At 41.2% G+C, this 25238-nt stretch overlaps 2 protein-coding genes across 31 annotated transcripts in view; both read right to left on the bottom strand.

Annotated features, from left to right (window-relative positions):
* Positions 1 to 25238, bottom strand: part of IGHMBP2 (immunoglobulin mu DNA binding protein 2) — a 556281-nt gene that overhangs the window by 420132 nt on the left and 110911 nt on the right. The gene's annotated exons all lie outside the window — the stretch shown is intronic.
* The window catches only part of PPP6R3 (protein phosphatase 6 regulatory subunit 3), a 160169-nt gene that overhangs the window by 108427 nt on the left and 26504 nt on the right, over positions 1 to 25238 (bottom strand). For 2 of the 30 annotated variants that reach the window (XM_050758128.1, XM_050758127.1), the window contains exon 2: positions 9038 to 9164. The exons of the other annotated variants lie outside the window; for them this stretch is intronic. The gene's annotated coding sequence lies outside the window, so the exon portion shown is untranslated. The remainder of the gene's footprint in view (positions 1 to 9037; positions 9165 to 25238) is intronic. 30 annotated transcript variants of the gene reach the window in all.

Here is a 25238-nt window from a genome sequence, read left to right on the forward strand (position 1 = left end):
ATCTGTTCCATTGTGTTTTAAGAAACACAGTAAGAAGGAATATTTGACTTCCCCAATACCAGATTTGTATTAAGCTTCTTCAGCAAGACAGAACTGATAAGATATGTATACAGATACATGAGAGGGGATTTATGCGGGGAATGAGCTCATGCGATTATGGTGCTGTGAAGTCCCACGACAGGCAAGCTGAAGACCCCGGGATGCCAGTGACAAGGCTCAATCCAAATAGCCTGAGAACCAGGGACACCAGTGATCTCTAGCTCTGAGTCCACAAAAGCCTCAGGACCCAAAGGGACTGCTGGTGTACATCCTGGAGTCCAAAGGCTGGCAACCCTGGATTTCTCACGTCCAAGGCAGCAGAAGAGTCTGTCTGGGCCCTGGTTGATTGGATGGTGCCCGCCAACACTGAGGGCAGATCTTCCCCGCAGCCCACTCAGACTCACGCATTAGTGAATGAGGTATTATCAATTATAAAATAGGGATAATGACTAATAACAGGAACGGAAAAGCACTTGTACAATGCCAGCACAAAAGGTTTGTAAGGGCAGACATTCATACCTGACGTTTTGTGATTAAGCAAGTGCATTTAGATGCTGTTTTGAGAATCTTTCCATCTCCTCTGGAAATACTCTCACAGACACAGCCAAAACCTAATGTTTCACCAGGCTTCTAGGTATTCCTTAGTTAAGGTGTCATTTAAAACTGAGTCCACAAGTCCACCTATTGTCAACTTGGCACCCACACGCATCTCCTTAAACCATACTTAATTTATGAATAAAGACAGTATACAAGGTAATAGTTCCATCTAACGTGATGCAACTATCCTATGTACAACAAAATACATACTAATCCCTTCCCTAGTAATTGGCTTTCAGGGTTTCAACACCCAGGATTTTAATCTTTTGTGATTTTCAGAATTTTAGAGATTATGATCTTTAAGGATTTTGATCTACAGGGATTCTGATCTTTAGGTATTCCAACATTTGGGATTATGGTGCTCCAGACTGTGTCATCTGGTATGATGACTGGCACCACATGTGAGAAGAGATGGTGTCTATAAACCAGAAAGAGGCCACTCACTAGAAACTAAATTAGCAAGAAGTTTGATTTTGAACTTCTAGCTTACAGAACGTGAGAAAATAAATTTCTGTTGTTTAAGCCACCCAGCCTATGATATTTTGTTATGGCAATCCTGAGCAGACTAAAATAGAAGGAAAAATTTTCCCAACCCAAAAGCATATACCCAGTTAAACTATATCAATCACGAGTACACAGAAAGATACACAGTCTCAAAAGATCTACCTCCTACACACCTTTCTCACTGAAAACTACTGGCAACTATGCTCCACTAAAACCAGTGAGAGCAACAAGGTAACACAGAACACAGGAATAGGAGATCCAGTGGGGAGAAAAGAGGTAAAAAGAACCCCAAAGGTCGCAGAATGGGAGGGCCAGCAGTCCAAACTAGAAAGATTCCTTCAAAAGGATAAAGCTCAGGGAAGATCTGAACGTGTAACTGGCTAAAAGTCTGAGGCTAAATTAGTGATAAGTACATTTAAACATACACACACACACACACACACACACACACACACAGCTGGGCGCAGTGGCTCACACCTGTAATCCCAGCACTTTAGGAGGCTGAGGCAGGTGGATCACCTGAAGTCAAGAGTTCAAGACCAGCCTGGCAAACGTGGCAAAACCCCGTCTCTACTAAAAATACAAAAAGTAGCCAGGTATGGTGGCACACGCCTATAATCCCAGCTACTCAGGAAGCTGAGGCAGGGGAACCACTTGAACCCGGGAGGCAGAGGTTGCCAGAGCTGAGACTGCCGACACTGCACTCCAGCCTGGGCATCAGAGTGAGACTCCAACTCAAAACACACACACACACACACACACACACACACACACACACACACACAGAGTAACACAGTAACACCTGGGCATCAGAGTGAGACTCCAACTCAAAACACACACACACACACACACACACACACACACACACAGAGTAACACAGTAACACATTTCCAGAGGAAACCAAAAGTTGTTTAGGAAAGGAAAGCATTTGTAATTTACCACTTAACAGCTGTAAATAGTATACATTGGCCGGGTGCGGTGGCTCATGCCTGTAATCCCAGCACTTTGGGAGACCAAGTCAGGCGGATCACAAAGTCAGGAATTTGAGACCAGACTGACCAACATGGTGAAACCCCATCTCCACTAAAAACACAAAAATTAGCCGGACGTGGTGGTGCATGCCTTAATCCCAGCTACTCAGGAGGCTGAGGCAGGAGAATTGCTTGAACCCAGGAGGCAGAGGTTGCTGTGAGCTGAGATCGCACCATGACACTCCAGCCTGGGCGACAGAGCAAGGCTCCGCCTCAAAAAAAAAAAAAAAAAAAAGTATACATGGTCATAATGTAGTATATACATGGTTGTAATGAAAAAACTAAAGTGATTTAACCAAAATGTTAACAAACCTCTACTGGCTGGATAGGGAAGACAGAAAATGGCAATGAAGGTGCAATAAAGGAAAGAAGTGAGAGCCAATCCTTATCTTCCATGTCAGAAAATCAATAGATACTGCTTAGAACTAAAAAAAATCCGCAAGTATACACACAAGTATGAAGTCTTCAAATATAATCTTCAGACATATGGAAGTAAATATATATTTTTAACTGGTTAAAACAGCCCAAAGTATTACACTATCTTCAGGAAAGGGAAAAAAGAGAGTGGGATACTTAAGGACTCCTGTTTGTCTTACCCAATCTCCTAGAATAGTTGACTCCAAAATATGGACATATAAAACTTTAGCTTAAAGAAAACTTAGAAGTTTTTAAGAAAAAAATGCTGGGGCTCATGCCTATAATCACAACACTTTGAGAGACTAAGGCAGGAGGATCACCTGAGCCCAGGAGTTTGAGACCAGCCTGGGTAACATGGCAAGACCCCATTCTCTACAAAAATTTTAAAAATCAGCCAAGCATGGTAGCGCACACCTGTGGTCCCAGCTACTCGACAGGCTGAGGCAGAAAGATCACTTGAGCCCAGGAGGTCGAGGCTACAGTGAACTGTGTCGCGCCACAGCACTCCAGCCTGGGCTACCTAACAAAATCCTGTCTCAAAAAACAAACAAACAAACAACAACAACAACAAAAAAAAACCCAAAGAAGAATGTTGGACTGGGAAGAAGTATTAAATGTTGAGAGACCACAGAGCTGTAATATCAGTTCACACAGGTAATGAGAAGCTAAGACAAATCACTTAACCTGAGTATCCATTTCTTCATCTATAAAATAAAATAGGCCAGGTGTAGTAGTGGCTCACGCCTGTAATCCCAGCACTTTGGGAGGCCAAGGTGGGCCAATCACTTGAGCTCAGGAGTTAGAGGACACCCTGAGCAACATGGTGAGACCCCACCCCTACAAAACTTATCGGAAAAAAAAAAAAAAAGGCCGGGCACAGTGGCTCGCCTAAGGTCAACAGTTTGAGACCAGCCTGGCCAAGAAGGTAAAACCCCGTCTCTACTTAAAAAAAAAAAAAATTAGCCAGGTGTGGTGGCAGGTGCCTGTAATCCCAGCTACTCGGGAGGCAGAGGCAAGAGAATCGCTTGAACCCAGGAGGCTGGGGTTGCAGTGGGCTGAGATTGTGCCATTACACTCCAAACTGGGCAACAAGAGCAAAACTCTGTCTCAAAAAAAAAAAAAAAAAAAAATTAGCCAGATGCAGTGGCTTGTGTCTAGTCCCAGCTACTCAGGCGGCAGAGGTTTCAATGAGCCAAGATTGCCCCATAGCACTCCAGTCCAGGTGATGGGAGTGAAGCCCTGTCTCAAAAATAAAAATAAGAGAGTTGGAATAAATTAACTCTAAATTTTCTTGTTGCTTCAACAATGTATGACCCTAATATAAAAATAAAGCTTTAAACATGGTACCAGTGGCTACAGAAAAAATTAAGCAGGACTTGGTTTAAAAAAAAAAAAAAAAAAAAAAACAGAGAAGCAAAATAAAAAACTAAAATCTGCTTTAAGCCCTGTGGGACTGAGAAGGTATTGATGGTGAAGGAGAAGTTAGACAAGCATGGTTGAAAAAATCAAGATCCAAGGTTTCCTATTCTCACAGGGAAAGAATTTAACTGACAGTATCCAGACATACTATGGCACAAGACCATTAAAAAAAGCCAAGCCACAAAGAGATGCTTTGAAAGTTAAACATAAACAGATGAGGGTGGAATCCATGAGGATGATGAAAGGTGCTCCCTAAAGAACACTAAAGCTGAAAAGGGAGGAATTATCCAAGTATTTAATTTTTATTTACATCATAATTAAAGGACGGAGTGAGAAAGGACATGTTTAGAGTAAGGCTATTCCGAAACACTGGGCTCTGCTGCACAGCATCATGGAAGCTAACGAGGAAGACTATGGTTTTAATCAATAATAATATCAGATGTGGTTCAGTGGTTGATAGCATTAGACTATTCTCTTAGAGGAATGAATCCAAAGCCCCTTCTCTCCAAAAAAGAAATCAAGACAGGAAAAGAAAATAGTATACTTTTATTTTTAGCCAATCATTCCTTCAACAGACTGCATTTTTCTCAACAGTCCCACAACCTAACCCTGTCACACAACCTAACCCTGTCACAAGATTTCTCTTCTTTTCAGTACTGCTGACTCTGATGAACACCAATAAAGAGAATGCAAGTGCAACATAATGATAAAAATAACATTTCAGAATGAGGACTGCTTTGGACTAAAACACCAAAACCACAAATTCTCAACTAAACAGCATCTAAGTGAACTTGCTTAATTAATCACAAAATTTGAGAAGAGCAGGAATGAAAACCATCCTTACAAACCTTTTGTGTTGGCATTGTACAAGTGCTTTTCCATCCTATTATTATCATCCTCCCTGTTTTACAGTCAAGGAAAATAAAGGAATTATCAACATCTTCCCTGTTTTACAGTCGAGGAAAATAAAGAATTTACCCCAAATCACTCTTATATGGACACTAAATTTATTTAAAAACAAAAAGCCGGCCAGACATGGTGGCTCACGTCTGTAATCCCAGCACTGTGGGAGGCTGAGGTGGGGGGATCACGAGGTCAGGAATTCGAGACCAGCCTGGCCAACGTGGTGAAACCCCATCTCTACTGAAAATACAAAAATTAGCCTGGCGTGGTGGCAGAGGCGGAGGTTGCAGTGAGCCGAGATAGCGCCACTGCACTCCAGCCTGGGCAATGAGAGCAAGACTCCATCTCAAAAAAACAAACAAAAAAAAGTCAAAAAACTCACTTTGGGTGGGCTCGGGGGGAGAGCAGCAGTAATCTGCTCCCTATCCTCTCACATAAAATTTTTTTTTTTTACACATAAGGTCTTGCTATGTTGCCCAGGCTGGTCTCAAACACTTAGGCTCAAGCAATCCTCCCACCTCAGCCTCCCAAAGTGATAGATTACAGGTGTGAGCCACCTCACTCAGCCTCATATAAATTTCTAATATAAATACCATGATATTCTTGATGTAAACTCACAAGAGGAAACCATAGCTATTGCATAACATGCAAGAAAGCATTTCCTCCTGAGAGCATATATCATACACAATTAAAGATGCACTCTCGGCCGGGCGCGGTGACTCAAGCCTGTAATCCTAGCACTTTGGGAGGCCGAGAAGGGCAGATCACGAGGTCAGGAGATCGAGACCATCCTGGCTAACAGGGTGAAACCCCGTCTCTACTCAAAAGAATACAAAAAACTAGCCGGGCGAGGTGGCGGGCACCTGTAGTCCCAGCTACTCGGGAGGCTGAGGCAGGAGAATGGCACCAACCCGGGAGGCGGAGCTTGCAGTGAGCTGAGATCGTGACACTGCACTCCAGCCTGGGCGACAGAGCGAGACTCCGTCTCAAAAAAAAAAAAAAAAAGGTGCACTCTCCATTAGACACACAGGTGGTATCACAAAGCTTGGACACACAAAAGCAAAGAACTCTACTTTTTAACCGGCATCAGGAAGTCCCAGGACAGGCCACCTCAGAATGCCCTCCTAATGCAGATCTCAACAATCCCATTGCTGCAAGTACCCTCACACATTTTCTAAAACACCCAAATTTGAAGAGATGGAAGGTAATGAGATGGGAAGATAATTCATTTCTACAAGGATTTGTTCACCATTTTTACCTTCAATGCATAGCACACTGTAAATTTAAAAATCCACAAAATTTTAAATACAAAAACCATCAAAAATAACTGCACAAATGTCCATAATCAGGAAACAACCAACTTACATGACTATTGATAAATAACCTAATTCCCATGTCTTCAGAGGCATCTTCCAACAAAAATCTATATATAGGCAACTCGATCAATTTCAGAAAGACCAATCATTTTAATGCAGGCCGAGGTAGGAGTATCAAGGCTTCTAAGCCATTAATCAATAATCACCATACCAAAAAAAAAGGAAAAAAACGCAAAAAGACTACTGTGTAAAGTACAAAACACCCAAGGTAAATCCATACTATCACCTTCTAAAAGCAAAATCATGTATGTAAAGTACTTGAAGTAAACACCTTGGCACCTAATTGGATTACATTATTGTCTGGCTATGCACCCTAATGGACACTCAAATCACTGTAGGTACACATGAAGCCAACACAATCTAAGCTGCTATTAAAATACAACCAAGTCATAAATTAGTACATCAACATCTGAAGTAGGGCCCAAAGAACTATCTCTGCCTATTGTAACAACAGTGGGCAAGGACGCACAGCAAAGGTACAAATGACTACATGATCCCAATCACCAAGCTGTATTTAGTGGACTCAGCCAAGGTACACAATCAACCTTTATTTGATGTAAAAGCTGAAACTTCCATAATCCATAGTACAAAGGTAAAAAACACCAAAACTTCTTATATGGAATCTTGGCAATCAAGTGGTTACTATCTGAGAAAAGTGTATAAAGACTGCTGGAAGGTGAGAGGAATGGGGAAGATGATGGTCAGGGGAGACAAAGCCTTAATTACGAGGAAAAAAGGGTTTTTTCTTTGAGATATAGTGCATAGCATAGTGAATGTAGTAAATACTCATCCCACTGCGCATTTCAAAATCAAAAAGAGAATTTCCAATTTTCTCCCCACAAAAAAGTATTTGTGGTGATGAATATTAATTAACTTGATTTAATTATTCTACATTATATACATGAATCATGACATCACTTTGTACCCTATCAATAATAGCTATAATTTATCAATTTACAGTTAGGAAATTTTTTTTTTTTTTAGTATAAAGGGCTGGGTGTAGTGGTTCATGCCCACAATCCCAACACCTTACCTTGGGGGCTGAAGCAGGAGGATCACTTGAGGCCAGGAGTTAGAGACCAGCCTGTGCAAAATAGCAAGACCCCGTCTCTATCAAAAATGTAAAAATTAGCCAGGTGTGGTGGTGCACACCTACAGTCCCAGCTATTCAGGAGGCAGAGGTAAGAAAACTGCTTGAGCCCAGGAGAACTCGAGCCTAAGGTTGGGATTTTTATTAGGTTGGTGCAAAAGTAATTGTGGTTTTTGCAATTAAAAGTAATGGCAAAATCCACAATTACTTTTGCACCAACCTAATAAACTGGTAAAACAAGATACCTACAACACGGGGGGGGAAAAAAGAAACAATCTCATACAGGTTCTTATCAGTGTCCAAAAATAAAGAAAAAAAAGGATAAAACATGAATGAAGAAAAGGCTCAGGCCAGGACTAGTTGTAGCACTATCCCAAGCTCCAAGAGTTTTTTTGAGATGGAGTCTCACTCTGTTGCCCAGGCTGGAGTGCAGTGGCCGGATCTCAGCTCACTGCACGCTCCGCGTCCTGGGTTTACGCCATTCTCCTGCCTCAGCCTCCTGAGTACAGGTGCCCGCCACCTCGCCCAGCTAGTTTTTTGTATTTTTTTTTTAGTAGAGACGGGGTTTCACCATGTTAGCCAGGATGGTCTCGATCTCCTGACCTCGTGATCCACCCGTTTCAGCCTCCCAAAGTGCTGGGATCACAGGCTTGAGCCACCGCGCCCAGCCCTTTACTCCCAGTTTTAAACCTAAACCTTCTAATGTGTAGCTGGCAATTCTAGTCATACTCACATGCCTTGGTCTCCACCACTAACATTTCTAAAAACAAGATTAACAAGAAAGGGAGGCCGGGCGCGGTGGCTCAAGCCTGTAATTCCAGCACTTTGGGAGGCCGAGACGGGCGGATCATGAGGTCAGGAGATCGAGACCATCCTGGCTAAAACGGTGAAACCCCGTCTCTACTAAAAAATACAAAAAACTAGCCGGGCCCGGTGGCGGGCGCCTGTAGTCCCAGCTACTCGGGAGGCTGAGGCAGGAGAATGGCGTGAACCCGGGAGGCGGAGCTTGCAGTGAGCTGAGATCCGGCCACTGCACTCCAGCCACTGCACTCCAGCCTGGGCGACAGAGCGAGACTCCGTCTCAAAAAAAAAAAAAAAAAAAAAAAAAAAAAAAAAAAAGAAAGGGAAACACTCTACAGCTGAGCGGTCCAGTGCCACAGCCACACACAGTTACTAAGCACCTGAAACGTGGCTAGTACAGGCAAAGGAGCTGGTTTTCTGTTGTTGTTCCACCCCACTCCCCTGGGAGTTGAATTTTAAATTAATTTCAACTACTTATATTAGGTTGGTGAAAAGTAATCATGGTTTTTACCATTACTTTTTAATTGCAAAAACTGCAATTACTTTTGCACCAACCTAATACAACGTTCTACTAGATAGCACTGCTCTGACTCACGTTAAAACTAAGCACACACATACCAAGATCCTCTCTCTCTAAACAAATAAATAAAAATAATTCAATTTTAAAAAATCTAAACACAGAATAAATGTTTATGGTCTGTAATCTTGGATGAATAAATTTCTATCTTCTAGGTCTTAACTTTCTCAACCAAAAAATGTAGAAGAGTTCAACTCGATTGTGTCCATGATTCTAAATGAACTAGTGCAGCACATAAATTAATATTCTTCATTCAAATAGTAATGTAATTAAAGCCACATACCCCTTAAAATTATGGGAGGTACCTCAAACTGAGGACACAAGGGTATTATATGACCCCTCCATATGGCCGAGGAAGTTCTGTCACTATTTGAGCAAGTCACCACATCTCTCTGAGCTTGTTTTCTTATCTGCAAATGAGAGGGTTAGACTAAATGATTACTTAAGACACTTCAAATCCTAAAATTCTTCATTCCTTTAGATCTAAGAAGACATAGAAAAGAACAAATAAAATAAGTGAAACCAAGATACTCAAAGAAATAAAGAAAAACAAATATAAATACCAGTGTAAACTCTTAAGAAATGAAGTAAATGGAAGCCAGACCCCAGTGACAGAGGATGTAAACTGTACAATGCCAGTGTGCTCTGCTAGGACGCTGATTTGGTCTACTGGCATGTGCCTAGTTTTTCATTTTTGCTTTAGTCCACATGTAAAAACACGTTGCTATCTCCAAAGAAGGCCAAACTGCAAAAAGTTCTAAATAGCCACGTGCATGTAGCTGGGGTGAGAACACACAGCTCACAAAGGTTTGGACTGTTCTTTCCCCCAACAAAAACTTGACGAAGAAAATCTTCCCACACTAGACAGCTGAAGTAGAATCCCCATTTGCTGCTTTCAGGACTCTCAAATTGCATCAGGAGCTTGCTTCCTTTGTCAGTGAGCCAAACGGGATGCTCTCTTGACAAGAGGTATAATTACTTTTAGCTGCAATAAGGCAAACTGAAGTGTGCATTCATGCATAAAGATATTGTAAGATACCCTTTCCTGTGGTGTATAGCCTAGTACATACATGAAATAGGAAAGAATCCACTCAAAAGAATCCTAACAGGTATCTGGAGAAGGGAATATAGCCTACTGACTTAAGTGAAACATGAAAAAGTAGAGGGTCAGGGCAGAAGGACAAGCTCTACACAGCTCTTTTCAAAGGCACCTTTCTATATACGTTGTGTGGCCTATACCAGACCCACCTGTATGTTTCTCAATCTTGACAAATTTTAACAAAAAAAAAAGTAACTCTCAAAGAACCTGACTTATAGCATAGTGAGAAAAAAAAAATGTATACTTTCTTCAGGAATATAATGCTTTACCTGGTATAGACGTTCCTTTGTTTTACTGCTGATTTAACCAGGCCACCACTAATGACCATTTAGTTTTCACTTTCTGCTATTACAAAAATATGCCAGCATTTCCAGAAGTGGATCTGCTGGATGAAAGAATGTGCGCTTCTAATTAGTACATGGCCAAGTGGCTCTCCACGGAGGTCAGGTATATCCATATTCCCCCAGTGATGTGTGAAAGCCTGTTTCCACACACCTGGTCAACAATGCATTTGCTTTTCTCTTGAGTGAGGTTCAGCACTGTTCATATATTTAAGAACCATTTATACTTTACTTTTCTGCCAACTGTCTGTTTATATACTTTGTCTACTTTTCTACTGGGTTGGTCTTCTCAATGATTTGTAGGGGTTATTTAAAAAAAAGAAAAAGAGTCCTTTGATACCATTCCCTCTTCACCTCATTCCAATCTGCAATCTCTCTACCACTCAGTTCAAACTGCTCTTTCAAGTCACTGACAACCTCCAGATGGGGCTAAATCCAAATGAAACTCTTCTGTCCTCACTTACACCTCACTCTCAGCAGCATGCAAGGCAGTCCCCCAGAAGACTCTCCTCATTAGAACGTTCTCCTCGCGTGGCTTCTCTGATGTCGCACACTCGTTTTCTCACTGGCCATTTCTCAGTCTCCCTAGTTGGAGGGCTGCTCCTCTCCTTCCTTCCTTCCTTCTTCTGTCCCACTGATAACACAGAGGCTCCCACAGAGGTCAGGCTGCGGACCTAGCACACTTTCCTGAGTGCACCACATTTGCTCGAAGTAAATTCACATTTGTTTTATTTGTGCTGTTTCCCCAGCAACTAAAACAAAGCGCTGAGAGATTCAAGACAAGTTCTGTTGAATAAACAAAGCCATTTCCGTGAGTTTTTAAAATATTCCTCTCCAGGCCGGGCGCGGTGGCTCACGTCTGTAATCCCAGCACTTTGGGAGGCTGAGGCAGGCGGACCACAAGGTCATGAGTTTGAGACCAGCCTATCCAATATGGTGAAACCTGTCTCTACTAAAAAATACAAAAATTAGCTAGGCGTGGTGGTGCATGCCTGTAGTCCCAGGTAGTCGGGAGGCTGAGGCAGGAGAATCATTTGAACCTGGGAGGCAGAGGTTGCAGTGAGCCAAGATCACATCACTGCACTCCAGCCTGGGCAACAGAGTGAGACTCCACCTCAAAAAAAAAAGAAAAATTCCTCCCCATAAACACAACTAAGGTCCAAATTTATAAAACCAAAACCGCCATCATGGCATTTCAAACACAGGTAACCCGATGACTAGCAGACATTTCCCTTCGGATATCTCACAAGCACATGGTATATCTCCAAAATGGAGCTTTTGCTCTCCATCACACACTGCCCACCCAACCCAACCTCCTCTTCACCATGCTCTCCCCTTCTCAGTAAAAGGCACACCCCAGTTGTGAAAGGCAGCCCGGAAAATAGCCTCTTTTCCCTTTCAATCCAATTCACCAAAACATTGTCAGTTCCGCCTTACACTTTCCCTTCTCTGCATTTTTTGCCATGGCCTGGAATAAGGTAAACTGGAGTGTGCATTCATCCATAAAGATCTTGTAAGATACCCTTTGGACACAGCTTCCTAATTCATCTCCCAGTCTCCTCTGGCCCCTCCAACCCATTGTTTACTTGGGTTCTTGGTCAGCGCCTCCTGCAACTCCCATGTGAGCATGAACAATAATAATAATTCTGATATATAATGCCTACTATGGTAGCCATATAAGGCTTTTGAGCACTTGAAATGTGACTAGTTTGATCTACGAGGTACTAAGAGCATAAAATATGCAATGGAATCAAAGATTCAGTACAAAAAAAAGTGAAAATATCTCATTTTCCTACTGATTATATGTTGAAATAATATTTTGGATATATTGGGTTGTATAAAACATTAAAATTAGTTTTACGTGGTTTTTACTTTCTTCATGTGGCTACTAGAAAATGTAAGATGACATACATAGCCTGTATTGTCTTTCGTAGAAACACTGTCCTGAGCATTTCATGAGGGTACCAGCCCCATGTCCATCATCTTTAACCATGTACACAGTAAGTACTCACTTAATAGTGTCAACAGGTTTTTTCAAACTGTGACTTTAAGCAAAATGACATATGGCAGCTTCTTGGATAATGCCATCCCATTATAACACTGATGAGGTAGATAAAACTGTTTTAGTTCTATGTCATTTTGCTTAAGTTTGCAGTTTCCAAGAACCTGTTAATGGTGTTAAGTGAGGACTTACCGTATGACCAAAGCACAAAAAGCGCTAGGATTGGCCCAGGGCAGGCACCCAAGGTATCTGCTGAATTAATTAGTGGCCAAAAAATTGGTATCATTTACATACATTCACTTATAAACAAAACATGAAAAATTTAATTATTACTTGAAGTTGAATGATACTTTAAAAATACAGTTGGAATTAAGAAAACAACTCTTTCAGTTTAAACTTTGGATACACATGCATTTTAAGAAATAATTTGAAGGCCGGGCACAGTGGCTCACGCCTGTAATCCCAGCACTTTGGGAGGCCAAGGCGAGCAGATCACTTGAGGCCCGGAGTTTGAGACCAGCCTGGCCAAGATGGTGAAACCTCGTCTCTACTAAAAATACAAAAATTAGCCTGGCGTGGTGGCACATGCCTGTAGTCCCAGCTACTTGGGAGGGTGAGGTAGGAGAATCGCTTGAACCCAGGTGGTGGAGGTTGCAGTGAGCTGAGATCGTGCCACTGCACTCCAGCTTGGGCAACAGAGTTGAGACTTCGTCTCAAAAAAAAAAAAAAAAAAAAAAAGGTTTAAAGTGAGAGTCCAACAAAGTTTATTCTCCAAGAGAAACTTCCTCAAGATCCAACTACCAGTGCACAGAAAACAGAAGCTACACAACACTGTAGGGAATACCACAAAACAAGAAGCCCAGTCCTCCCACAAATGGATAGCATGGTGGGAGAAGAGCAAAAAATGAGGAACCCACAGACTGAAAAAAAAAACAGTGGCTCTTATTTGGATCCTGATTTGCCACTGCCAAAATTAGGAAACCACACAAAAAAGTTATATGAAACAACTGGAACTTTCAAGTCTAAGTACTGAATGATGTCAAGCAATTGTGTGTTCATTTTATTTTTAAGATGTGAGGTTTTGTGGTTGTTACGGTTAAGAGTCCTTATTCTCTGAGGACATATACTGACATATTTATAGAAGAAGCAATAATTATTTGAATATCTTCAAAATATAATGGACAAAACTGGACTATAAAGGAAAAAAAATTTAATAGAACTTCTTCACCTCAAAAGACATGACGAGGACCCACAGAATAGATAAAGATATTCACAATACATACATCTGACAAGAGATGCCTGTCCAAAACACAAAAATCCTACCAAGTGATCTTTTAAAATACATCTCAGCTGGGCACAGTGGCTCTTGTCTATAATCCCCAGCACTTTCGAGGGCCAAGGTGGGAGGAATGCTCAAACCCAGGAGTTTGAGACCAGCCTGGAAAACATGGCAAAACCCCAACTACAAAAAATACAAAACTTAGCCAGATGTGGTGGTGCACGCACCTGTGGGCCCAGCGACTCAGGAGGCTGAAGTGGAAGGATCCCTTGAGCCAGGAAGGTCAAGGCTGCAGTGAGCTGTGATCGCGCCACTGCACTCCAGCCTAGGTGACGGAGTGAGACTCTGTCACTTTTTAAAAAGTGCACAATGTGCCTCTCTTCTAACAAACAGAACATGGGAAAGCTAGACACTACGTGACTTCCAAGACTAGGTCACAAAAATGACGGCTTCCACACTTGGGGCCCTTTCTCTTGAATCATTTTCTCAATGAGAAGTTACCACCATGTCCTGAGAACAGGACACTAACACATCCCTGGCAAAAGCTGATGTGAAAAAGACCTGAGGTCTCCCACCAACAGCCAGAGCCAGAACCAGAACCTACTTGCCAGGCACGTGAATGAGGCACCTTAGAACAGATTCTCCAGCGGATCTACGAAGGCTTCAGAGAGCTAATCACACCCAAGCCAGAAGCAGACAACCATGCCACTCCCAAGTTTCTGACTCCCAGAAACTGCAAGATAATGTTGATTGCTGTTTTAATCCACTACACTTGGGGATAATTTATTATGCAGCAAAAAAATAGAAAGGTAATACAAACAAAAAAAAAAGATAATATTTTTAAAAAGGCTTAAACATGTTTCATAAAAAAGGATATCCAAATGACCAATAAACATATGAAAAGGCAGTTGACCTCACTATTGTAAATTAAAATTGCCATAAGACATCACTACACAGCTACCAGCATGGCTAAAATGAAAAGGATGAAAAATATGAAACACTGGAGAGGATCCAGAGTAAGTGGAACTTCACACACTGCTGATGGAAGCCTAATTTGGTACAACAGCTTTAGTAGATGCCACCACTATACATACACCTCTATGCCCTAACAGTTTCACCCTTAGGTATACTGAACAACAGACACGCATACGTATGTCTTTGACCAAAAGACACAAACTGAATGTTCAGAGCAGCACTATTTGTAACAGCCCAAAGCTACCATCTATCCAATGTCCACCAACAACAGAACAATTTCCTATGACAAAATTTTGTGAAGCACCAGTAACAAATAATCAGCAGTATGCAATGACTTCAATAATCTTACAAACAACATCAAGAGAAAGATATAAGAGTACCTACTGTAAGACTCTATTTAATAGAAATAAAACTGGGCAAAGCTAATCGGTGCTGTTAGCTGTTAGAATACTGGCTGCCCCTAGAGAGGGCGTAACTGGAAGTGGACATTGCCCAGGTGGATTTCAGCTTGTGAAAATCTACTTATTATATGTACTTTTCTGTATTTCTACTGTAATTCAATAGAGTTTTTAAGTAGTAACAATATAGAAGAGAGGTGGGAAATGGGGAAGTTAAGTGGGACAAGACTGGCCTTGAGTGTATGGCTGTTGGAGCTGGGTTAAATGATAGTTTCATTATACTGTTCAATTTCTGTATGTTCAAATTTACCCCAATAAAACAAATTTTAAAATGTATTAACATAAAACTGACTGGAACTGCTGGTAAAATGGTAACTGGGGTAATTTTTCTGGCCACAGATAACAAAAAGCTGTTAAAATCTACATACCCCTGGTTCAATTATTCTACTTCTATGAGTTTATTCTAAGGTGTTTATACTGAACACAAAGTCATATATAATAATGTTCAAAGTGCTTATAATAGAAAGAAATGTCTAAATATAGAGGAAGATGACACTGTGGGGAAAACCACAGAACAAACAATCCAGGTCATCCACAAATACATGGTTCCTAAATATCCAACAATAAACAACAATGATCTCATCTGAACCAAGGTTCTTTTACCTATCCAATAAAGTATGGTTATTAAAAAACAAGGCAATCAAAACTCAGAAAAAAACACAGGAGTTAATTTTTGTGGCCATGGATTAAGCAAAACTTTCTTAGATATGACACCAAAAACACAAGACAAAAGAAAAATAAGATAATTGCACTTCAAATTAAAAGTTTTCATCCTTCAGTAATAACACCATCAAGAAGTGAAAAGAAAACCCAAAGAATGGAATACTGACAAATCACATATCTGATAAAGATTTATATACAAATACAAGGTTGGGCGCAGTGGCTCATGCCTGTAGTCCCAGCATTTTGGGAGGCAGAGGGAGGCAGACCATTTGAGCCCAGGAGTTTGAGACCAGCATGGGCAACATGGTAAAACCCCGTTTCTATAAAAAGTACAAAAAAATCAGTCAGGCATGGTAGTATACACTTGTAGTCCCTCCTGCAGCATACACTCAGGAGGCTGAGGTGGGAAGATCACCTGAACCCAGGAAGTGGAGGCTGCAGTGAGCAGTGATCACACCATTGCACTCCAGCCAGGTGACAGAGTGAAACCCTATCTCAAAAGACAGGGATACAGAGGCCAGGTGAATATAGAGGCCAGGTGCCGTGGTGCCGTGGCTCACGCCTGTAATCCCAGCACTTTAGGAGGCCGAGGCAGGTGGATCATGAGGTCAGGAGATCGAGACCATCCTGGTTAAAACAGTGAAACCCCGTCTCTACTAAAAATACAAAAAATTAGCCGGGCATGGAGGCAGGCACCGGTAATCCCAGCTACGTGGGAGGCTGAGGCAGGAAAACAGCGTGAATCCGGGAAGCGGAGTTTGCAGTGAGCCAAGACTGCATCACTGCACTCCAGCCTGGGCGAGAGAGCAAGACTCTGTCTCAAAAGAAAAACAAAAAAAAAGACAGGAATACAGAACAGATAAGAAACTCCTACAACTCAGTAATAAAGACAAACAACTCAATTTTAAAATAAGCAAGTGAGGCCAGGCACAGTAGACTGCTGTAATCCCAACACTTTAGGAAGCCGAGGTGGGTGAATTGCTTGAGGCCAGGAGTTTGAGACCAGCCTGGCCAACATGGCAAAATCCAGACTCTACTAAAAATACAAAAATTAGCCAGATGCGGTGGCACACACCTGTAATCCCAGCTACTCAGGAGGCTGAGGCATAGAATTGCTTGAACCCAGGTGGCGGAGGTTGCACTACTGCACTCCAGTCTGGGTGACACAGTAAGACTGTCTCAAAAAAAATAAAAAGCAAATGAGGCAAGTGCAATGTCACATGTCTACATTCCCAGCCACTAGAGAGGCTAAGGCAGGAGGATTGCTTGAATCCAGGAGTCCCTGTCCAGCCTGGACAATACAGAGAGACCCAATCTCAAAAAGGGGAAATGGGAAGGGATGGGAAAGGCTGGGCACAGTGGCTCACACCTGTAATCCCAGCACTTTCGGAAGCCAAGGTGAGAGGAGAGGATTGCTTGAGCCCAGGAGCTCAAGACCAGCCTGGACAACGTAGTGAAACCTTGTCTTAATAACAACAAAAAAAAAAAAAAGAAAGAAAAAAGAAAAACTCAAAAAAATTAGCCAGATGTGGTGGTACATGCCTGTGGCCCCAGCTACTTGGGAGGCTGAAGTGGGAGGATCACTTCAGCCCAGGAGGTCAAGGCTATCATGTACTGAGCTGTGACTGCACCACTACACTTCAGCCTGGGCAACAGAGTGAGACTCTGTCTCAAAAAACAAAAGTGTTGGCATGGATGTAACAAAATCAGAATCCTTACACTCTGCTGGTGGGAATGTAAAATGGTGTAGAAACTTTGGAGAATAGTCTCGCAGTTTCTCAAAAGAATAAACACAGAGCTCCATAATGACCCAACAATTCTACTCCTAGGTATGTATCCACGAGAATTAAAACATACTTTGACAGAAAAATTTGTACATAAATGTCCACAGTACCGTTATTCATAAAAGCCAAAACTCAGAAACATCCAAGTATCTATCAACTGATGAATGAATAAATATAAGGTAATATTCCCCACATAATGAGTATCATTTGGCAAAAGAAAGAAATGAAGTACTGATATATGTTACACAGATAAATCTTGAAAAGATGGCTAAGGGGGAAAAAGCTAGTCCCAAAAAAAGACCATGTTTGTATGATTCCATTTACATAAAATGCACAGAATAGGCACATCTATAGGAACAGAAAGTACAGCAGTGGTTGCCTAGGTATAGTGAGATGAGAGAAAAATGAAAGGTGATTACTAATTACTAACGGGTATAGGGTTTCTTGTGGAATAATGAAAATATTCTAAGTGATTGTGATGACAGTTGCATAACTCCATGAATATACTAAAAAGCATTAAATTGTATGCATTAAGTGGGTGAGTTGTCTCAATAAAGCTGTTATAAAAGAAAAACGCAATCTATATTTGCAAAGGAAGGTGCTAAGAAAAGATTTTTTTAAGGGTTTTAGCATCTGTACTTTGCTTTACCAAATGTATTCACACATTTACATTTGACCCTCACAATCTTACATAGTAAGTTATATCATGTTTTACAAATAATCTGAGCTGGAAAGATAGTAACTGACCCAGGTAACACAGTAGGGAAGTGCCTAAGGAAGGACACAAAAATGCCACCCTATTTCCATCATGCTACTGCCTACCAAATTATGAAAAGAAAAGTTTATGGTACATGTGGAAGTATCACAACGGCTACTACTTTTACAGAGGATCTCATATGTGCCAGGCAGTTCTTAAACATTTTTTAGTCCGGCATGTCACAGGCACTGAAATATTTATTGAATAATTTTCATTTATTTCTCATAACTCCATTTATAGCTGATGACACTAAGAAATTAACTGTATATTGTAAAAACAAATATAAAATTTGTTTTGAAGGGGCTCGCTGTAAATACAGTTCTCAATAATGGGGCTGGGTGATGCATAAGATCCAGACAATAGAGAAGCAATGATACAAAGTACAGAGATTAAAACAAAACAGAGTCCTTTCAAAAAGGGGAGTAAACTCAAAACACCAGAGGATAATTTTTAAGCTTATACAATACCTAGTGGGAGCCAAAGAAATAGAAACCCAGTGATCAAGAAATCAGCCAAGAAAAAACCAAAATGCAAGTCAACATTTCATTAACATTTAACTTTTTATTAGTTTTTCATTAATTTTCTTAATGAAAATCCATAAGGTATTCCTTTATATCCAGTGAACCAGCAAACAAATCATAAATAATTAGAACTAATTAATACTGGGAGGGGAATATAGGGAAACAGGTCCATTCATCTATTGCTGATATACTTGCATACAGGTACCAGCTTTTTTTAATTATTTATTTTTTTGAGACGGTGTCTCGCTCTGTCACCTAGGCTGGAGTGCAGTGGTGTGATCTCGACTCACTGCAAGCTCCACCTCCCGGGTTCACGCTATTCTCCTGCCTCAGCCTCCAGAGTAGCTGGGACTACAGGAGCCCACCACCACGCCCAGCTAATTTTTTTGTATTTTTAGTAGAGATGGGGTTTCACCATGTTAGCCAAGGTGGTCTCATTTCCTGACCTCATGATCTGCCCACCTCGGCCTCCCAAAGTGCTGGGATTACAGGCATGAGCCACCGCACCTGCCCAGGTATCAGCTTTTTTTAAAAAAGAGTACTATAATGACATACGAGATTAATAAAAATAACAGTACCTTGACCAGGCGCAGTGGCTCATGCCTCTAATCCAGTACTGTGGGAGGTCTGAAGTTTGAGATCACCCTGGGCAACACAGTAAGACCTTATCTCTACTATATATAAAATATGTATAAAACATATATAATATATAACATATTATATATAATATAACATATATAATATAACGTTATATTATATATAATATGTTATATATTATATATGTTTTATACATATTATGTAATTTTTTTTAACCCAGGCATGATGGCTCACACCTGTTGTCCTAGCTACTGGGAGGCTGTAGCAGGAGGATCACTTTGAACCCAGGACTGAAAGTTGCAGCAAGCTATGTTCGTACCATTGCACACCAGCCTGGTGACTGCGTCTCTAAAAAATTAAAAATTAAAAATGGCAACACCTTTTGATTACATAATCTCATGACAATTTTTAAAAATTTATGAAATTGAGGAAGAAATTATACAAAGAATAATAGTGATAATGGCTAGACATGCTAACTACCACCAATGCATACTGTAATCTAAACATTATATGAACTATCATTTAATCCTTAAAATAACGGTTATCCTTCCCATATGTAAGCAAGGAAACTGAAGCTAAGAGAGCAAGTAACCAGGCTTTGGAAGTATCAGGACTCAGGCTCACTAGCACTTAGACCCTACATTACCAGGGTCATAACTGCTTTGAGGGCAGAATGAGCACAAGTGGAAATGCCCATTAAGCACCAGAACTCAACAGAAAATCAGGGTTAGAAGTAGGTATGAGCATCATTAGCACATACCTGGTAAGTTCAGCCATGAAAGTGGAGACCACCCAAGGGACAGTGTGGAAAATAATAAAGGCTGGAGAACAAAATGTGAAAGTGGCCCGGAAGAAAATTAAGAGACGCCAAGAATGGTAGGAAGAGAACCAGGAAAATATAGTGCCACAGACCTTGTAAATTCTACAAAGAAAACTTCCCTGGATTTTGCTGCCAGAAGGATTTAAGCAACCAACAATGCTTTGAAAACCACCGTACAGCTCATGTCTAAGCACTCAAAAAAAGGTGCTAGCTAATGTGGGCAAAGTGAAACCCTCATGCGCCACTGGGGCAATGTAAAACGGTGCAATCACAGAAAACAGTATGGCAGCTCCTCAAAAAAGTAGAATGAGAACTGCCATATGATCTAGCTACTCCACTTCTGGGTATATACCCTAAAGAACTGAAAGCAGAGCCTTGAACAGATGTTTATACACCCATGTTCATGGCAGCATCACTCTCACTGGCCAAAAGCCAGAGGCACTGTAGTGCCCATTGATGGATAAATGGATAACCAATGTTGTATATACATATAATGAAATATAATTCAGCCTTAAAGGAAAGTCTGTCAGGCACAGTGGCTTAGGCCTGAAATCCCAGCACTTTGGGAGGCCAAGGTGGGAGGATCACTTGAAGCCAGGCAAGACTAGCCTGGGCAACATAGCAAGACCTCAAAAAATAAAAATAAAACTTAGCCAGGCATGGTGGTGCACACCCACAGTTCCAGCTACTCGGGAGGCTAAGGTGGGAAGATCCCTTGAGCCCAGGAGTATGACGTTGCAGTGAGCTATGATCATGCCACTGTATCCAGCAAAAGAGCAAGACCCTGTCTCTAAAAAATTTAAAAATAAAAAAAAGAAAGGAAATTCAGACACATGCTACAACACGGGTAAACCTTGAAGACACTGTGCTTGAAGCCAGTGATAAAAGGACAAATACTGTATGATGCAATTTACACAAGGTACTTAAGAGTAGTCAAATTCATGAAGACAGTAGAATGGCAGTTCTCAGGGTCTGGGCGGGAGTGGCTAATGGGAAGTCAGTGTTTAATGTAAGCTTGTCCAACCAGTGGCCCAGGACAGCTTTGAATGAGGCCTAACACAAATTCATAAACTTTCTTAAAACGTGGAGTTTTTTTTGTGATTTTTTTTAAGCTCATCAGCTATCATTAGTGTTAACTGTAATTTATGTTTAGCCCAAGGCAACTCTTCTTTCAATGTAGCCCAAGGAAGCCAAAAGATGATTTAATGGGTACTGTGTTTCAGTACGGGAAGATGAAAACCATTCTGGAGATGGATGGTGGTGATGGTTGATCAACAACGTGGATGTACTTAATGCCACTGAACTGTCCACTCCAAAACAGTTAAAATGGGCTGGGAGCAGTGGCTCACAGCTGTAAACCCAACACTTTAGGAGGGTGAGGTAGGAGGACTGCTTGAGCCCAGGAGTTCAGGACAAGCCTGAGCAACACAGCAACACCCGTCTCTATAAAAAATAAATTTTTAAAAACATAGCTGGGCACAGTGGTGTCTGACTGTAGTCCTAGCTACTCAGGAGGCTGAGGTGGGAGGATCCTTGCACCTAGAAGATGACTGCACCACTGCGCTCCGGCCTGGGCAACAGAGCAAGACTCTGTCTCAAACACACAGACACACACACACACAGACACACACACACACAGCTAAAGACACTTAACAACCTTCTGGCTGAAACACTGAGACTTCGGGAAAAAAAATGTTTAACAATGACACTGAACAAGCATCACTACCAGAGTCAGAGATGGCTGGAATGGCAAAATTACCAAACCAGCAATTTTTATTTTTTGGAGACAGGATCTCCCTTTGTCACCCAGGCTGGAGTGCAGTGACACAAACAAGGCTCACTGCAGCCTTGACTTCCTAGGCTCAAGTGATCCTCCTGCCTCAGCCCTAAAAGTAGCTGGGACTACAGGTGGGCGCCACCATGCCCAGCAAATTTTTGTACTTTTTGTAGAGATGGGGTTTCATCATGTTGGCCAGGTTGGTCTCAAACTCCTGAGTCAAGCAACCTGCCTGCCTCAGCCTCCCAAAGTGCTGAGATTATAGGCCATGCCCGGCTACAAGCAATTTTTTTAAAAACACGATTAATACGCTAAAGCCTTTGGTGAAAAAGGCAGACAACAAGCAAGAACAGAAAGACAACATAAGGAGACAGATGGAAATTCTAAGAAATAATCAACTAGAAATGCTAGAGAAAAAGACACTGTAACAGAAATGAAGAATCCCTCTGTGGATCTATTAGTAGACTAAACACGGTTGAAGAAAGAATCTGAGTATTAGGATATGACAATAGAAACTTCTGTAACTGAAAAGGAAAGAGAAAAAATACAAAAGAAAAAAAAAGAAAACCAGAAAATATCCAAGAACTATGGGACAACTACAAAAGGTATAACACATGTGATAGGAATATCTGGAAAAAGGGGGAAAGAAGCAATATTTGAAGTAATAATGACTGAGATTTTCCCAGATTGTTGTCAGGCATCAAACCATAGATCCAGAAGCTCAGGAAACAATGCCAATAAAAAGCCAAGCAATGACCTCCCCACTTACCCCCACCAAAAAAACAACACCGAGGAATATCATAGTCAAATTTCAGAAAATCCAAAAAAATCTTAAAAGAAATCAGAGTTGGGGGGGGACTTTACCTACAGGGTAGCAAAGGCAAGAATTACATCTAACTTCTCCTTAGAAACCATGCAAGCAGGAAAGAGTAGAATAACATATTTACGGTACTGAGAGGGGGAAAAATAACACCAACCTAGAATTCTGCACCCTGCAAAAGTATCCTTCAACGTGAAAGAGACAAACAAAATTGAGGGGATTTGTTTCCAGTAAACCTATGATGACAAAATTACTTCAGAGAGAAGGAAAATGATCCAGGTAGGAAACACAAATTAGAGTACTGGAGAGGGAATAAGTGAAGGTTCAAAAAAAAGTTGATTTTTCTTATTCTTAATTAACAGTAGTTTGTTCAAAAAAATAACAATAACAATGTACTCAATTAAGTATGCTTCCTTATGTATTCATACATGCTTATGAATAAGTAAAAATAACAAGACAGGAATGAGGAATCAGAAATATTTGTTATTACTGGTAAAGGCATACCTCAGAGATATTACAGGATCAGTTCCAGACTATCACAATAAAGCAAATGTCACAATAAAGTGAGTCACACAAACATATTGGTTTCCCATATGCAAACATTATGTTTACACTATTAAGAGAGCAATACTGTTACGTCTTTAAAAAAAAAAAAAGCACAGACTTTAATTATAAGTATTTTACCAATAAAAAATGCTAAAGTGAGCACATGCAACTGGAAAAATAGCACTGATAGCCTAGCAAATACAAGGTTCCATATCTTCAATTTGTTCCTTAAAACACGCACAGAGTATCCGCGAAGTGTAATAAAGTGAGCCACAATAAAATGAGGTATGCCTGTACATGCATTACCTGTGTAGTGTTATTTGGAAGTGGACGTAGATTAACCGTAAATAAATATTGCAAACTCCAGTGTAACCCTTTAAAAGTCAAAAACAGTAGTTTAATAAATATGCTAAGAAAGAAGATAAAAATGGAAATCATATAAAATGATCAATTAAAACCAAAAAAAGGCAGAAAAAGTATATGTGACAAAAGTAGGAACAAAAAAATAAGGGTTGGGCCGGGCGCGGTGGCTCACGCCTGTAATCCCAGCACTTTGGGAGGCCGAGACGGGCGGATCACAAGGTCAGGAGATCGAGACCACGGTGAAACCCCGTCTCTACTAAAAATACAAAAAATTAGCCGGGCGCAGTTGTGGGCGCCTGTAGTCCCAGCTACTCGGGAGGCTGAGGCAGGAGAATGGCGTGAACCCGGGAGGCGGAGCTTGCAGTGAGCCGAGATCACGCCACTGCACTCCAGCCTGGGCGACAGAGCGAGGCTCCGTCTCAAAAAAATAAATAAATAAAAAAAAATAAGGGCAAAACCTGGAAAACAGCAGCAAGTATCACAGATATTAATCCAACTGTATCAATAATCACATTAAAGGTCAATGGTCTAAGTACACCAATTAAAAGAGCAATTTTCAGAGTGTATCAAAAAGTAAGACGCAACTATATGTCGTCTACAAGGAACCTAGCTGTTGCCAGATTCAAGACCAAGATGGCAGCGAGACTTGTTGCCTTCCTCAAGAATGCCTGAGCCAATGTGTCCTTAACCATCACCAGCTTCTGTGATTCTACCCCTACTCCGCCCCTACACCAAGGAGGCCATCATGATCAATCAGGACACACCCTACAACTAGCCAGTGCCCCTCTACACGATGAGAACATGCCTGATGTGTCCAGCCATCACCAGGACCCCCCAGGTGCTCTAGGGCCCAAACTTGGAGTGGCTGAGAAAATTGTGAGCACCTCTGTTGACAGTGAAGAAGCCGTTCCCCCGTGGCTCCCAACAAAAACATAGAAACCAAAAATAAGAAAACAAAGCCACTTTAAATACAAAGACACATGTAGATCAAAAGTAAAGGAATGGGGCCAGGCCGGGCTCACACCTATAATCCTAACTCTTTGGGAGGCCAAGATAGGAGGACTGCTTGAGCCCAGGAGCTCAAGACCAGCCTGGGCAACACAGCGAGGCACCATCTCTACAAAAAAAAATTTTTTTTTAATTAGCTGGGTATGGTGGCACACACTTGGGAGGTTACACTGAGCTATGACTGTGCCACTGCACTGCAGCCTGGGCTACAGAGCGAGTCCCTGTTATTAAAAAAAAAAAAAAAAAGGAAAGGGATGGAAAAAGATATATCATGCTAACTCTAATCAAAAGTTAACAGGAGTAGCTGTATTAATTGCAGACACAGCAGACCTCATAATAAGTTATCAAGGCTAAAGAGAGGTATTATATAATGATAGAGAAGGAAATATTCCAAGAAGACGTAACAATCCTTAATGTGTATTTGCCTAATAACACTGTCAAAATACATGAGACAAAAACTGATAGACCTGCAAGGGGGAACAGATGAATCTACTATCATAGTTGGAAACTTCAACACCCCTCCATCAGAAATGGGCAAATCCAACAGGTAGAAATGGGCAAATCCAACAGGTAGAAAATCATTAAGGACATGATGAACTCAATAGCACCATCAATCTACTGGATATAATTGACATCTATACATTATCTCAACAACAGCAGACTCTTCTGAAGTT

Source organism: Macaca thibetana, chromosome 14 (assembly GCF_024542745.1).
Source record: "Macaca thibetana thibetana isolate TM-01 chromosome 14, ASM2454274v1, whole genome shotgun sequence".
Classification (NCBI taxonomy): domain Eukaryota; kingdom Metazoa; phylum Chordata; class Mammalia; order Primates; family Cercopithecidae; genus Macaca; species Macaca thibetana.